Raw genomic sequence first — 17480 nt, forward strand, 5'->3', positions numbered from 1 at the left:
AAAATATTTATTTATTCATACTACATATGTAACACTCCTTGTCATAGGAGGTAGAATGGTGAGTAAAAAATATTTAGTAAAATATTTAGTAAGCCATGGATTTAGGAATCCATTTGGATTATTAGGCCAAAGGTTTCTAATTAAATTGCTGGTATTAACAATTACTCAAACTGAAAGCATACTGCCTAAGAGAAAATAGTTGATTCGCTTTGCAAATTCAGTTATAAAGTGAAAGCAAGCATTAAAGCATTTAGTAAACCATGCCTGGCTAATTTTTTAATTTTACTTTTGTAGAGACAAGGTCTCACTGTGTTGCCTAGGCTGGTCTTGAACTCCTGGCCTCAAGTGGTCCTCCTGCCTTGGCCTCCGAAAGTGCTGGATTACAGGCATGAGCCACCATGGCCTGGCCAGGAAAAGTTCTTAAGGATTCAGATTGTTTATTCATTCACAAAATATTTATTCATACTACATATGTAACACTCCTTGTCATAGGAGGTAGAATGGTGAGAAAAAAAACAACAAAAAAATAAACTCTTAAGTTTCTGGAGCTCACAGAGTAATACGGTATGGTGGGGTCAAGCAGACTTAATCACATACATGTAAAATTGCAACCAAAATAGGCATTACAAAAATGAGAAGCTCTTGTTGCTGTTAAGTAATTAGGGGAATTTGACCTATTCTAAAAGGTCCGGAATGACTTCTCTGAGGCAAGGATTGTTGAACTAAAGTTAGACTACAGTTGGCTCTCAGTATCTTTGGGGACTGGTTCCAGGATCCTCTGAAGATACCAAAATCTGTAGATGCTCAAGTCCCTTACATAAAATGTAGTATTTGCATATAGCTTATGCACATCCTCCAGTATACTTTACATCATCTCTAGATTACTTACAATATCTAATGCAATGAAAATAGCTGTTGTATTGTTTTTTATTTGCATTTTTTTTGTTTTTATTGTTTTTTTCCCCCCAAAATATTGTTTTTGGATATTTTCATTTTTTCCTTTCCAACTTTTATTTTAGATTTAAGGGGTACATGTGTAGGTTTGTTATATGGGTAAATTACATGTCACAGGGGTTTGGTGTACAGATAGTTTTGTCACCCAGGTCATCAGCATAATACCTGATAGGTAGTTTTTCAATCTTCTCCCTCCTCCCACCCTCCACTTTCAAGTAAGCCCCAGTGTGTATTGTTCCCTTTTTTGTGTCCGTGTATACTCAGTGTTTAGCTCCGACTTATTCTAAATGAATTAATGCAGGAACAGAAAACCAAATGCCACGTTTTCACGTGTGGTATTAGGATACTTAGAATAATGGCCTCCAGCTCCATTCATGTTGCTGCAAACGTCATGATCTCATGGTCTAATTTTTTTTTTAGCTGTGTGGTATTCCATGGTGCATATGTACCACATTTTCTTTATCCAGTCCACTGTTGATGGGGATCTAGGTTGGTTCCATGTCTTTGCTATTGTGAACAGTGCTGCAATGAGGGCATGAGTGTTCATGGTAGAATGATTTATATTCCTTTGGGAATATATGCAGTAATGGGATTGCTGAGTCAAATGGCAGTTCCATTTTAAGTTCTTTGAGAAATCTCCAGACTGTTTTCCACAGTGGCTGAACTAATTTATATTCCACCAGCAGTGTATAGATGTTCTCTTTTTTCCACAACCACCAGCATCTGTTGTTTTTTGGCTTTTTAAATAATAGCCAATCTGAGTAGTGTGAGATGGTATCTCATGGTGATTTTGATTTGTATTTCCCTAATGTTTAGTGATATTGAGCATTTTTTCATATGCTTGTTGGCTGCACTTATGTCTTCTTTTGAGAAATGTCTGTTCATGTCCTTGACCATTTTTTAATGTTGGTTTTTGCTTGTTGATTTGAGTTCCTGATAGATCCTGCTTGTTAGACCTTTGTTGGATGCATAGTTTGCAAATATATTCTCCCATTTTGTAGATTGTTTGCTCTGTTGATAGTTTCTTTTGCTATGCAGAAACTCTTTAATTATGTTCCACTTGTCAGTTTTTGTTTTTATTGCATTTGCTTTTAGAATCTTCATCAAGTTTTTACCTGGGCCCATGTCCAGGATGGTATTTCTTAGGTTTTCTTCTAGGGTTTTTGTAGCTTTAGGTTTTACATTTAAGTCTTTAATGCATCCTGAGTTGATTTTTGTATATGGTGAAAGGCAGGGGTTCTGTTTCAATTTTCTGCATACGTCTAGCCAGTAATCCCAGCACCATTTATTGAATAGGAAGTCTTTTCCTCATTGCCTTTTTTTGTTGACTTTGTTGAAGATTTGATAGTTTTAAGTGTGCGGCTTTATTTTTGGGTTCTCTAACCTGTTCCATTGGTCTGTGTGTCTGTTTTTGTGCCAGTACAATGCTGTTTTAGTTACTGTAGCCTTTTAGTATATTTTGAAGTTGAGTGGTGTGATGCCTCCAGCTTTGTTCTTTTTGCTTAGGATTGCTGTTGCTATGACTCTTTGGGCTCTTTTTTGGTTCCAAATGAATTTTAGAATGATTTTTGTAATTATGTTAAAAATGTCATTGGTAGTTTGATAGGAATAGCATTGAATCTGTAAATTGCTTTGGGCAGTATGGCCATTTTAACAGTATTGATTCTTCCTATCCATGAGCATGGAGTTTTTTTTTTTTTCATTTGTTTGTGTTGCTTCTGATTTCTTTCAGCAGTGTATTATAATTCTCATTGTAGAGTTGTTTTACCTCTCTGGTTAGTTGTTTTGCTAAGTGTTTTATTTTTGTGACTGTTGTGAATGGAATTGCATTCTTTATTTGACTCTCAGCTTGGATGTTATTTGTATAGAGAAATACTACCGACTTTTGTACATTGATTTTGTATCCTGAAACTTTCCAGAAGATGTTTATCAGACCTAGGAGCCTTTGGGCATAGACGATAGGATTTTCTAGAATAGCATTACATCATCTGTGAAGAGAGATCGTTTTACTTCCCCTCTTCCTATTTGAATGCACTTTATTTCTTTCTCTTGCCTGATTGCTCTGGCTAGGACTTCTAATATTATGTTGAATAGGAGTGGTGAGAGTGAGCATCCTTGTCTTGTTGCGGTTCTCAAAGGGAATGCTTCCAGCTTTTGCCTGTTCAGTATGATATTGGTTATGGGTTTATTTAGATGGCTTATTATTTTGAGGTATGTACCTTCAATGCCTAGTTTGTTGAGGGTTTTTAAGATGAAGAGATGTTGAATTTTACCTAAAGCCTTTTCTCTGTCTCTTGTGAAGATTACGTGGTTTTTGTTTTTAGTTCTGTTCATGTGATAATCACATTTATTGATTTGTGTATGTTGAATTAACCTTGCATCCCAGGAATAAAGCCTACTTGATCATGGTGGATTAGCTTCTTCATGTGCTGCTGGATTTGGGTTGCCAGTATTTTGTTGAGGATTTTTGCATCTATGTTCATCAGAGACACTGGCCTAAAGTTTTCTTTTTTTCATTATGTCTTTGCCAGGTTTTGGTATCAGAAGGATGCTGGCCTCATAGAATGTGTAAGGAAGGAGTCCCTCCTTGACTTTTTGGAACAGTTTCAGTAGAATTGGTACCAGTTATTTTTACATCTGGTAGAATTCAGCTGTGAATCTTTCTTGTCCAGGGCTTTTTCTAGCTGGTAAGATTTTTATTACTGATTTACTCACTGTTTGTTATTTGTCTGTTCAGGGTGTCAGTTTCATCCTGGTTCAATTTTGGAAGATAGTATGTTTAAGAATTTATCCATTTATTCTAGGTTTTCCAGTTTATGTGCATAGGGGTGTTTGTAATAGTCTCTGAGGATTAAAAAAAATTTCTTTGGGGTTGGTGATAATGTCCCGTTTGTCATTTCTGATTGTGTTTCTTTGAATCTTTTCCCTTTTTAAAAAAATTAGTCTAGCTAGCAGTCTATCAATCTTATTTATTCTTTCAATGAACCAACTTTTGGTTTTGTTAATCTCTTGAGTGGCTTTTCTCATCTATTTCATTCAGTTTAGCTCTGATTTTGGTTCTTTTCTTCTGCTAGCTTTGGAGTTGGTTCTTGTTTTTCAAGTTCCCTAGGTGTGATGTTAGGTTGTTAATTTGAGGTCTTTCTAACTTTTTGATGTGGGCATTTAGTACTGTAAACTTTGCTTTTGTCATTGCTTTAGCTGTGCCCCAGAGATTTTCATATGTTGCATCTTTGTTTTAATTGGTTTCAAATAATTTCTTGAATTCTGCCTTAATTTCATTGTTTACCCAAAAGTCATTCAGGAGTAGATTGTTTAATGTCCATTTAATTGTACATTTTGAGAGATCTTGTCGGTATTGATTCCTGTTTTTACTGTGCTGTGGTATGAGAGTGTGGTTGGTATGATTTTGGTGTTTTGAATTTGTTGAGAATTGCTTTATGAACGAGTGTGTAGTCAGTTTTAGAGTATGTTCCTTGTGCGGATGAGAAGAATGTATATTCTGTTGTTTTTGAATGGAGTGTTCTGTAGATGTCAGGTTCATTTGGTCAAGTATCAAGTTTAGATCCTGAATATCTTTGTTAGTGTTCTGCCTCAGTGATCTGTCTAGTACTTCCGGTGGGATGTTGAAGTCTCCTACTATTAGTTTGTGGTTATCTACATCTCTTTGTAAGTCTCTATGAGCTTGTTTTATGAATCTGGGTGCTGCAGTGTTGAGTGTGTGTATATATATATTTAGGATAGTTAAGTCTTGTTGAATTGAACCTTTTTATCATTATGTGATGCCTTTCTTTTTCTTTTTGATCATTGTTGGTTTAAAGTTGGTTTTATCTAAAATAAGAATAGCAACCCCTGCCCCTTTTTGTTTTCCATTTGCTTGATAGATCTTCTGTCCCTTAACTTTGAGCATGTGAGTGTCCTTCCATGTGAGATGGTCTCTTGAAGACAGCATACAGTCTTGGGTCTTGCTTCTTTATCCAGTTTGCCATGCTGTGCCTTTTAAGAGGGGCATTTAACCTGTTTACATTCAAGATTAATGTTGATATATGTGGGTTTTATCCTGTCATCATGTTTTTAGCTGATTGTTATGTAGACTTGATTGTATTAGTATATTTGTTTTATAGTGTTAATAGTCTGTGTACTTGAGTGCGTTTTGTGGTGGTCAGTAATGGTCTTTCATTTTCAAATTTAGTACTCTCTTATGGACCTCTTGTAAGGCAGACCTGGTGGTAACAAATGCCCTTAGCATTTGCTTGTCTGAAAAGGATTTTATTTTTCCTTCACTTACGAAGCTTAGTTTGGCTGCATATGAAATTCTTGGTTGGAATTTCTTTTCTTTAAGGATGCTGAATATAAGCCCCAAATCTCTTCCGGCTTGTGGTGTTTCTGCTGAAAGGTCTGTTGTTAGCCTGATGGAGTTTCCTTTGTGTGTGACCTGCCCCTCTCTTTCAGGGATGCTAATGAGTCATAGATTTGGCATCTTTACATAATTCCATATTTCTTGGAGGTTTTGTTCATTTTTAAAAATTCTTTTTATTATCTGACTGAGTTAATTTGAAAAACTGTTCTTTGAGGTCTGAGATTCTTTCCTCAGCTTGATCTGTTCTGCTATTAATACTTCTGATTGTTATGAAATTCTTTTTTTTTTAAGCTAAAATTATAGATATTCATATTAATTTTATTTAAATATAACAAAGATTTGCCAGTATTCGAATGTCTGCAATTATTCTTAAAATGCACAGAACCTATGTTTAGGTACAGTATCACTGTTCATCCAGCCTTCATTCACTCGAATCTACTCTTTTTTTTTTTTTTTTTTAAATTTATTTATTATTATTATACTGTAAGTTGTAGGGTACATGTGCATAACGTGCAGGTTTGTTACATATGTATACTTGTGCCTTGTTGGTGTGCTGCACCCATCAACTCGTCATTTACATCAGGTATAACTCCCAATGCAATCCCTCCCCCCTCCCCCCTCCCCATGATAGGCCCCGGTGTGTGATGTTCCCCTTCCTGAGTCCAAGTGATCTCATTGTTCAGTTGTTATGAAATTCTTATAGGGAGGTTTTCAGCTCCATCAGCTCAGTTTGGTTATTTATTTTATTTTATTTTTTTTGAGACTGAGTCTCATTCACTCTGTTGCCTAGGAGTGCAGTGGCGTGATCTTGGCTCACTGCTACCTCTGCCTCTTGGGTTCAAGCAATTCTTCTGCCTCAACCTCCCAAGTAGCTGGGATTATAGGCATGCACCACTAAGCCTGGCTAATTTTTGTATTTTTAGTACAGACCGGGTTTTACCATGTTGGCCAGGCTGGTCTTGAACTCCTGACCTCAAGCAGTCCACCCACCTCAGCCTCCCAAAGTGCTGGGATTACAGGTGTGAGCCACCACAACTGGCCTAGTTCTTTCTTAAAAGAGCTATTTTCATATTTTTATCTTTTGAATTGTTCTACTGGATTCCTTAGATTCCTTGGAATGAGTTTCAGTTGTCTCCTAAATCTTGATAATCTTAATTGCCATCTAGATTCTGAATTATGTGTCTGTCATTTCAGCTGTTGCCTTCTGGTTAAGAATCAATGCTGGGGAGCTAGTGTGGTCCTTTGTAAATAAGGAGACTCTGGCTTTTAGAGTTGCCAGAGTTATTGCATTGGCTGTTTCTCATCTGTGTGGGTGCTAATGTTCCTTTAACTGTGGTGTAACTTGACTATAGTCAGTTGCCTTCATTTCTGGATGTTTTCAGAGGTCCAGGTCTGTGCAGGGTCTTTATTTGTGGTTGAATTCTTTTTTCTTTTTCTCTTCCTTTTTTTTTTTTTTTTTTTTTGAGACAGAGTCTTGCTCTGTTGCTTCGGCTGGAGTGCGGTGGCATGATCTCAGCTCACCACAACCTCTGCCTTCCAGGTTCAAGTGATTCTTCTGCCTCAGCCTCCTGAATAGCTGGGATTACAGACATGTGCCACCACACCTGGCTAATTTTTGCATTTTTGGTAGAGACAGGGTTTCACCATGGTGGCCAGGCTGGTCTTGAATTCCTGACCTCGAGTGATCTGCCCGCCTCTGTCTCCCAAAGTGCTGGGATTACAGCCGTGAGCCACCACAGCTGACCTATTTGTGGCTGAATTCTTGTCTGTGTTTTCATAGGCAGGTAGATTAGCGAAGTATTTTTGGTGTTGGAGTTAGGGCTGTGATGTGTTTAAGCATACTGGCCAGTAGGTAGGTTCTTGCTCAGCCCTCCGTCTCCTTTTTTTGCGTCTCCTTCCATTTGCAGTCATGTGCCTTCTCAGTGCTCCAAGCGAACCCCCTCTCAAGTGGGAGAGGAGGGTGTGGGCTCCTCTCCTACTTGGGTGCTGCAGACCTCAGCTTGTCATTCCCAGGCTTGGCACTGCAGCCCTGGGGCAAGCCAGACTTTTTGTTCTCTCTCCGTCTTGAGGGCAGCAGAGTGGGGGGACCTTGGCAGTGTCAGTGGTAGGGAGCTTTTCATTGTCTCTTTCGGTTACACCACAGGGATATACATAGCCGTTGTCAATCAGAATAATCATCCCAGTGTGTTGCGGGCCCAAGCTAGGGGGTCCCTGCCTGATGATGAGCAGGGGAATTGGGGGCTCACAGGGAAGACAGACTGGCCTCTTCATAGGGCGGCTGCTGCATGCTGGAGGTGAGAGTAAGGCACTCAGGATCTTTGTTTCTTCCCCAGCCTGAGGGTAGGTGGCAAGGGCAGTACCACTGCAGTGGCAGTGGCAGAGGGGCTGTCTGTTGCCTGTGGGAGCTCTGTCCCTGGGAAATGCAGAGCCACTGCAAATGGGAATATTCAGCTGGGGGTGGGGCAGCTGCTTTGGGGGCCAAAGCCAGAGGCCCTACCAGGTGAAGAGTAGGTGGTGGGGGCTCACAGGGAAGAGAGACTGGTTCCTCTCCCTGTGGTGGCTGTGATGTGCTAGAGGTACCAGTGAAGCAACCAGGCTCTTTTTTCCTTCTTCAGCCCAAGGGCAGCTAGGGCAGTACCGCTGAAGCTGCAATGGCAGAGGAGTGTCTCTGGTATGTCCTCACCAGGCAAACACAGAGCTGCCACTGACTGATCAGGCAGGGGCTGGGTGGCTGTGCTGGGGGCCCAGTCCAGGAGGCCCTGTGTAGTGAGGAGTAACATGGACAGGGACCTGTGTGGAAAACAGTCTGGTTGCTTTTCTATAAGGGAGCTGTGCTGTGCTGGGGGCCTGTGATAGTCCTTAAGCTCTTCCTTCCATTCTTAGCCAGAGGGCAGTAGGGGCAGGGGCTGCAGTAGTGGCAAAAAATGGTAGACCTGCCTCCTTCCACTGGGAGTTCCATCCTAGGGAAGTGCAGAGCTGCTACCAGCTGAGAGCTCAGTGGGTGTGGGGTGGCTGTGCTTGGGGTGTGGGGGGCAGGGAGGGGGGCTTGTTGGGGGCAAGTCGGAAGGCCCTGCCCAAGGAGGAGTAACAGGAGAAGGAACCTGAGTGGAAAATAGTCTGGCCAATTTTTCCGCAAGGCAACTATGGTGTGCTGGAGGCTCAAGATGGTCCTTAACCTCTTTGCTCCTTTCTGATTCTGATAGCAGTTGGGGTAGGGGCTGTGCAGCAGCAAAAGTGGCAGGCCTGCCTTTTACTTCTGGGAGCTCTGTTTCAGGGAATTGCAGAGCTGCTACCAGCTTGAGAGCTCAGGCAGGGGTCGGGTGGCTGCACTGGGATCCCAGGCCAGTGGGCTTTGCCTAGGGAGGTGTAGTTGGGGCAATGCTTGCAGTTCGTCTGCTTCTCAGTACTGTGGATGCAGCCTCTCTCCTGGGGATATGTGTGGGAACCTGGCCTCCTTTGTTGGCAGAGCTACAGCTGCTGGTGCAGGAGTGCTCAGGGTTCCCAGACCCTTGGCACTCCATTTGTGCCTGAGTGGCACATTCCACACGCTTTCTGTGTCAGCCTGGAGGCCGCAGGGGAAGGGGGTCAGGGGAGGTCTCCAGAGCCTGAAATTGCAAAGGTTTCTACACAGATGATATATTTCTTGCCCAGATTTCCCCTCTGCCCTTAAGAAGGTACTTTGTAATATTCTCCCCACCCTTGAGAATGTACTTTGTAAGATCCACCCCCTGCCCACAAAAAAATTACTTCTAACTCCACCGCCTGTCCCAAACCTGTAAGAACTAATGATAATCCCACCACCCTTTGCTGACTCCTTTTTCAGACTCAGCCTGCCTGCACTCAGGTGAAATAAACAGCCTTGTTGCTCACACAAAGCCTGTTTGGTGGACTTTCTTTGCATGGATGCGTGTGACAAAATGGATTTAGGAGCCAAGTGAAATATAAAAGTAGAAGCAGCAGCAGGAAGAGCCCCGTAGGCACTCCCAGTCCTCAGCTCGAGCCCAGGGAAGCTATTCCTGGCCTTATCTCACAGAGGTCCTTGGGGAAGGGAAGGCAGCCAGCAGAACTGGGGAGGGCTGCAGGGTGAAGGAAGCTCCTAGCTGAACTTTGTAACAATTTTGACTGAGCATGGACTTTCCTGAGTAGAATCTGGGGTGGGGGCAAATGGGAAGTGCATATATGAGCACAGAAGTTGCAGCTGAACGTGTGGGCAGGTGGGAAGGCAAGGCCTGAGAACCCTGCTTGCTTTCTCAGCAGGCAGACTTGTAGCATGCGGCAAGATCTCAGTCCTGCTTGCTGGCTGCCTGGGTGTAATCCTAGTGCAGTTAGGGAGGCATGGCGGGAGTGAGACTGGTCTTGCTGACTGTGGGGGAGTTGTGTGAGGCCTGTCACTGTCAGCCTTCCCCCACTTCCCTGGCAACCTATATAATGCAGCAGAGGCAGCCATAATTCCCCTGGGAACATAACTTAATTGGCCTGGGAGCCACCATTCCCCCACTACATAGTGGCCACAGCAGGCCCTGCCCAAGGAGAGTCTGAGCTCAGACCCACCTAACCCTGCCCCCACCTGATGGTTTTTCTCTCCCCACTGTGGTAGCCAAAATCAAAAGATGTAATCTCTAGGGAGCTCTGTGGCCCTGCCCATTACCCGAGAAACCTGAGTACGCATCCTGGCCAAAGTAAGGCAAGATTATATCTCCTCCTACTACTGCAGCTGGCATGGTGTTGAAAGCATCACCTCTTGGCTAGAGGCCAATGAACTCAAGCCACTACAGCAACTCAGAACAACTCTGCTCCAGAGAAGGAGAAAACAACAGGTAATTCTACCACCTGCCACACCCTAGCTAACGAGGTCCTGAGTCTGTCCATGTGACAACTTCACTGCGAACATAGCCAACATTCAAGAAAACCAGTGCACTAAATTACAACCAAGGACTCCCACAGAGTCCACTTCACTCCCGTCACCTCCAATGGAGCAGGTGCTGGTATCCATGGCTGGGAGACCTGAAGATGGATCACATCATAGTACTCTTTGTAGATATTCCCCAGTACCAGCCTGGAGCCTGGTAGCCCTGAAGGGTGGCTAGACCCAGAAGGGCAGTAACAATCACTGCAGTCTGGCTCTAAGGAAGCCCCATTCCTAGAGGAAGGGGGAGAGAACCACATCAAGGGATCACCCATGGAACAGAACCTGAACAGCAGCTGTTGAGTCCCAGATCTTTCCACTGAAACAATCTACGCAAATGAGAAGGGACCATAACTCTGGTAATATGATAAAACAAGATTCTATAATAACATCTCCAGGAGATCACATTAGCTGTCCAGTAATGGATGCAAACCAAAAATAAATCTCTGAATTGCCAGGAAAAGAATTCAAAAGGTTGATTATTTAAGCTACTCAAGGAGACACCAGAGAAAGGTGAAAACCAACTTAAAGAAAAAAAAAAAAATACAGGATATGGATGAAACAGTCTCCAGAGAAATAGATGTCATAAAGAAAAGACAATCATAATCCAGAAATGAAACAGACACTTAGCAAAATGAAAAATACACTGGAAAGTTTCGGCAATAGAATTGCACAAGTAGAAGAAAACATAAGAGCTCAAAGACAAGGCTTTTGAATTAACCCAATCCAACAAAGACAAAAGAGAATAAAAAAATGAACAAAGCCTCCAAAAATTTGGGAATGATTTAAACGACCAAATCTAAGAATAGTTGGTGTTCTGAGGAATAAGAGAAATCTAAAAGTTTGGAAAACTTACTTGAGGGAACAATCAAGGAAAACTTCCCTGGTCTTGCCAGAGATCTAGACATCTAAATACAAGAAGCTCAAAGAACACCTGGGAAATTCATCGCAAAAAGGTCATCACCTAGGCACATGGTCATCAGGTTATCGAAAGTCAAGATGAAGGAAAGAATCTTAAGAGCTATGAAGCAAAAGCATCGGGTAATCTATAAAGGAAAACGTATCAGATTTCCAGCAGTTTTCTCAGCAGAAACCCTGCAAGCAAGAAGCAATTGGGGTCCTATCTTTAGCCTCCTTAAACAAAATAATTATCAGCCAAGAAAATTTTGTATCTAGTGAAACTAAGCTTCATAAATGAAGGAGAGATAAAGTCTGTTTCAGACAAAGAAATGCTGAGAGAATTCGACACTACTAAGCTAGCATTACAAGGAGTCCTAAATCTTGAAACAAAATCTTGAAATACACAAAAATAGAACCTCCTTAAAGCATAAATCTCACAGGATCTATAAAACAATAACACAATGAAAAAAAACCCCAAGGTATTCAGGCAACAACTAGCATGATGAATAGAATAGTACCTCACATCTCATTACTAACGTTGACTATAGATGGTGTAAATGGTCCACTTAAAAGATACGGAATAATCCGAATGGATAAAGATGATTCAAGACTACTATGGGCCGGGCGCGGTGGCTCAAGCCTGTAATCCCAGCACTTTGGGAGGCCGAGACGAGCGGATCACGAGGTCAGGAGATCGAGACCATCCTGGCTAACAAGGTGAAACCCTGTCTCTACTAAAAAATACAAAAAACTAGCCGGGCGAAGTGGCGGGCGCCTGTAGTCCCAGCTACTCGGGAGGCTGAGGCAGGAGAATGGCGTGAACCCGGGAGGCAGAGCTTGCAGTGAGCTGAGATCCGGCCACCGCACTCCAGCCAGGAAAAAACAAACAGACAAAAAAAAAAAAAAAAAAAAAAAAAAAAAAAAAAGACTACTATGAGTACCTTTATGGGCACAAACTAGAAAACCTAGAGGAGATGGACACATTCCTGGAAATATACAACCCTCCTAGATTAAACCAGGAAGAAATAGAAATTCTGAGCAGACCAATAACAAGTAGGCCGGGCGCGGTGGCTCAAGCCTGTAATCCCAGCACTTTGGGAGGCCGAGACGGGTGGATCACGAGGTCAGGAGATCGAGACCATCCTGGCTAACGCGGTGAAACCCCGTCTCTACTAAGAAATACAAAAAAGTAGCCGGGCGAGGTGGCGGGCGCCTGTAGTCCCAGCTACTCGGGAGGCTGAGGCCGGAGAATGGCGTGAACCCAGGAGGCGGAACTTGCAGTGAGCTGAGATCCGGCCACTGCACTCTAGCCTGGGCGACAGAAAGAGACTCCGCCTCAAAAAAAAAAAAAAAAAAAAAAAAAAAAAAAAAAAAAGGTAGCAAGATTAAAAGAGTAATTAAAAAATTGCCAACAATGAAAGGCTAGGACGAGATGGATTCAGAACTGAATTTGGTCAGACATTCAAAGAAGAATTGGGGCTGGGTGTGGTGGCTCATGCCTGTAATCCCAGCACTTTGGGAGGCCAAGACAGATGGATCACCTGAGGTCAGAAGTTTGAGACCAACCTGGCCAACATGGTGAAACCCCATCTCTACTAAACATACAAAAATTAGCTGGGTGTGGTGGCAGGTGCCTGTAATCCCAGCTACTCGGGAGGCTGAGGCAGGAGAATTGCTTGAATCCAGGAGGTGGAGGTTGCAATGAGCTATGTTCACACCATTGCTTTCCATCCTCGGCTACAAGAGCGAAACTCTATCTCAAAAGAATAAGAAAAAGAATAAAGAAACAAAACGAAAAGAATTGGTACCAGTCCTGCTGAAACTATTCCGAAAGATAAAGAGAGAATCCTCCCTAAATCATTCTATGAAGCCAGTACTATCCTTATACTAAAACCAGGAAGGAACATAACAACAACAACAACAACAACAACAATCTACATACCAATATCCCCGATGAACATAGATGCAAAACTCCACAACAAAATACTAGCTAACTGAATTCAACAACATATTAAAGATAATGAACCATGATCAAGTATATTTCATGATGGGGATGCAGAGTTGGTTTAACATACACAAGCCAATAGATGAAATACACCACATAAACAGAAGTAAAAGCAAAAATAATGATTATCCCAATGGTTGCAGAACAAGCATTTGACAAAATCCAACAGCTTTTTATGAGTAAAACCCTCAGCAAAATCGGTAAAGAAGGAACATAGCTTAAGGTAATAAAAGCCATCTATGACAAACCCACAGCCAACATTATACGGAACAGGGAAACATTTAAAGTATTTCCTCTAAGAACTGGAACAAGACAAGGATGCCCACTTTCACTACTTCTATTCAACACTACTAGAAGTCCTAGCCAGAGCAATCAGACAAGAGAAAGAAAAGGCATCCAAATTGGTAAAGAGGAAGTCAAACTGTCACTGTTTGCTGATGATATGATCGTATACCTAGAAAACCCTAAAGACTCATTCAGAAAGCTTCTAGATCTGATAATGAACTCAGTAAAGTTTCAGGATACAAAATCAGTGTATACAAATAAATATCACTGCTATACACCAACAGCGATCAAGCTGAGAATCAAATTAAGAACTCAACCCCTTTTACAACAGCTTCAAAGAAAATAAAATATTTAGGAATATACCTAACCAAAGAGGTAAAAGATCTCTACAAGGAAAACTACAAAACACTGCTGAAAGAAATCACAGATGACACAAACGAATGGAAACACATCCCATACTCATGGCTGAGTAGAATCAATATTGTGAAAATGATCATGCTGCCAAAAGCAATCTGTAAGTTCAGTGCAATTCCCACCATAATATCATCACCATTCTTCCCAGAACAAGAAAAAACAATCGTAAAATTCATGTGCAACCGAAAAAGAGCCTGCATAGTCAAAACAAGATTAAGCAAAAAGAACAAATCTGAAGGCATCACATTACCCGACTTCAAACTATACTACAGGCTATACTTACCAAAATAGCATGGTACTGGTATAAATATAGGCAGGTAGTCCAATGGAACAGAATAGAGAACCCAGAAGTAAAGCCAGATACTTACTGCCAACTGATCTTTGACAAAGCAAATGAAACCATAAAGTGGGGGAAAGCACACCCTATTCAACAAATAGTGCTGAGATAATTGGCAAGCCACATGTGGAAGAATGAAACTGGGTTCTCATCTCTCACCTTATACAAAAATCAATTCAAGATGAATCAAAGACTTAAATCTAAGACCCGAAACCATAAAAGTTCTAGAAGATAACATCAGAAAAACTCATGTAGACCTTGGCCTAAAGAGTTCATGACCAAGAACCGAAAAACAAATGCAACAAAAACAAAGATAAATAGATGGGACTTAATTAAACTAAAAAGCTTCTGCACAGCAAAAGAAATAATCAGCAGCATAAACAACTGACAAAGGGGGAGAAAATATTCAGAAACTATCCATCTGACAAAGGACTAATATTTAGAATCTACAAAGAACTCAAATCAGCAAGAAGAAACAAATAATCCTATCATAAAGTGGGCTGAGGATGTGAGTAGACAATTCTCACAAGAAGATATACAAATGAGCCAGGTGCAGTGGCCCGTGCCTCTAATCCCAGCACTTTGGGAGGCCAAGGCAGGTGGATTGCTTGAGGTCAGGAGTTCAAGACCAGCCTGGCCAACATGGTGAAACCACATCTCTACTAAAAATACAAAAAAAAAAAAAAAAAAATTACTGCGTGTGGTGGTGTGTGCCTGTAATCCCAGCTACTCAGGAGGCTGAGGTGGGAGGATTGCTTGAACCCGGGAGGCAGAGGTTGCAGTGAGCCATGATTGCACCACTGCACTCCAGCCTGGGTGACAGAGTGAGACCCTGTCTCAAGAAAGATAAAAAATAGAAAGGATATACAAATGGTCAATAAACATATGAAAAAATGCTCAACATCACTAATCAGGGAAATGTAAATCAAAACCACAGTGTGATACCACCTTATTCCTACAAGAATGGCCATAATTAAAAAATAAAAAAATAATAGATGTTGGTGTAGACACGGTAAAAAGGCAACAGTTTTACACTTCTTGTGGGAATGTAAACTAGTACAACCACTATGGAAAACAGTATGGAGATTCTTTAAAGAACTAAAAGTAGAACTACCATTTGATCCAGCAGTCCCACTACTGAGTATCTATGCAGAGGAAAAGAAGTCATTATATGAAAAAGATACATGCACATGCATGTTTATAGCAGCACAATTCATAATTGCAAAAATATGGAACCAACCTAAATGCCCATCAACCAATGAGTAGAGAAAGAAAATGTGAAAGAGATATATATATATAAAATGGAATACTACTCAGCCATATAAAGGAATGAAATAACAACATTCACAGCAACTTGGATAAAGTTGGAGACAGTTATTCTAAGTGAAGTAACTCGGGAATGGAAAACCGAACATCGTATGTTCTCACTTATGAGTGGGGGCTAAGCTATGAGGATGCAAAGGCATTAAGAATGACATAATGGACTCTGGGGACTTGCAGGGAAGAGTGGGAGGGGGATGAGGGACAAAAGACTACACACTGGGTGCAGTGTACACTGCTTAGGTGATGGGTACATCAAAATCTCAAATCACACCTAAAGAACTTATCTATGTAACCAGATAACACCTGTTCCTTAAAAACTTGAAATAATAATTTGAAAAAAAAAATAGCTTACTCAAAAAAGTTTTCTTTTGTGAATTGATGAGGACGTAAAGCACAAATCAAGTAGGGAAGAAATTGAAATTGGTTCTTCACATGATACACAAAGATAAATTCCAGATGGAAAAAAGGACTTAAATATCAAAATAAGATGTTTAGTAGAACATATGAAAGTGAATATTTTTCTGATTCTGGGGTGTGGCAGGAGTTCTTAAACATAAAAAAGAAAAGTTTGGTCAAATTGACTATATTAAAATTAAGTCATATTTATCAAAAAAATCCCTTAAAGATGGCAAAGACCGATTACAAACAGATAAATGTGTTATGCAATATAGATAACTAACAGTATCAAGAATATATAATGCACAATAAATCATTAAGAATAACCTGATAGGAAAATGGGCAAAAGATAAAAAACAGGCATTTCACAGAAGAGGAAACACAGAGCCAACATATGTTGAACCTGTGTTCACACTAGATATGCAAATCAAGACCACATGAGATTTCAGTTGACATTTGAATGGCAAAAATTAATAAGTCTGATAATATCAATTGATACAGGGCAGGGCTTCTCCAGCTTCAGCAGGAATTATCTATGGATCTTTTTTTAAATGCATCATTTGATTTAGAGGATTTGGAGTGGGGCCTGAGATGCTGTATTTCTAACAGATTTCCAAGTGATGCTGATTCCACTGGTCTGTGGACTACAATTTCAGCTGCAAAGTTGGAGAGTATGTGGATCAGCAGGATCTCTTAAATATGAGAGGTCCATTTTTTTTTTTGTTGCTGTCAACTGGTGGCCAGTCTTTGCTTCTAGAGGCTGCCTACATTCCTTCTCATGTTTCCATGGGCAACATGGAGGCTCAGTCCGCCAGCAGTGGCAGGTTGAGTCCCACTCATGCTTTGAATCTGTCAAACTCCCTCCTTCTGCTGCTGTTTTCTGATTCCAACTAGAAAAAATTTCTTTGCTTTTAAGGGTTCATGTGATTATATTGGTTCTAGTCAGATTATCTAGGATAATCTATATTTTGAGGTGTATAACCTTGGTTATATTTGCAAAATCCCATGAGCCATGTCATGTAACATTCACAGGATCCAAGGATTACGGAATAGGCATCTCTAGGGGGATCATTCTGTTTACCACAATGAAAAGTTATGGTCTTTCGCTCAGTTCCCAGACTTGGACAGGTTCTCTGATCCAGACCTAATCAGTTAAAGGGTCTCCTTTAACTGATTAACTGATGAAGAACCCTGCAATAATACAGCAAATGTACACAGAGCAGCTGTCCAGGCTTTCTCAAAGGAATCTGTGCTTACTTGTCCAAGTAACAGTACACTGGAGAAAGGAATCTAACCAGATATTTCAAAGATTATTGGGAATACAGTCAAGCTAACGTTGTTACCTGGGTACCCAAAACACCATAGTGGCTCCCATGTTAATGGGAGCATATGGAGATGGGGTAATGAATGGAGTACTGGCCCAAGTCTGTTTACTGTTGGGTCTACTGTGTCCCTAGACATACTCTGTGGTCATTTTCCAACTTCCTGAATGCATAATCAGCATGGACATATTTAATAACAGGCAGAATCATCACACTGGTTCTTTGACTTATGGAGAGAGAATTATCATGGTAGGAAAATGCAAATAGAAACCACTGAACCT

At 41.1% G+C, this 17480-nt stretch overlaps 1 protein-coding gene across 3 annotated transcripts in view; it reads left to right on the forward strand.

The window, feature by feature from the left end:
* The window catches only part of CBR4 (carbonyl reductase 4), a 125173-nt gene that overhangs the window by 24302 nt on the left and 83391 nt on the right, over positions 1 to 17480 (forward strand). The window lies entirely within an intron of this gene.

This window comes from Papio anubis, chromosome 3, assembly GCF_008728515.1.
Source record: "Papio anubis isolate 15944 chromosome 3, Panubis1.0, whole genome shotgun sequence".
Classification (NCBI taxonomy): domain Eukaryota; kingdom Metazoa; phylum Chordata; class Mammalia; order Primates; family Cercopithecidae; genus Papio; species Papio anubis.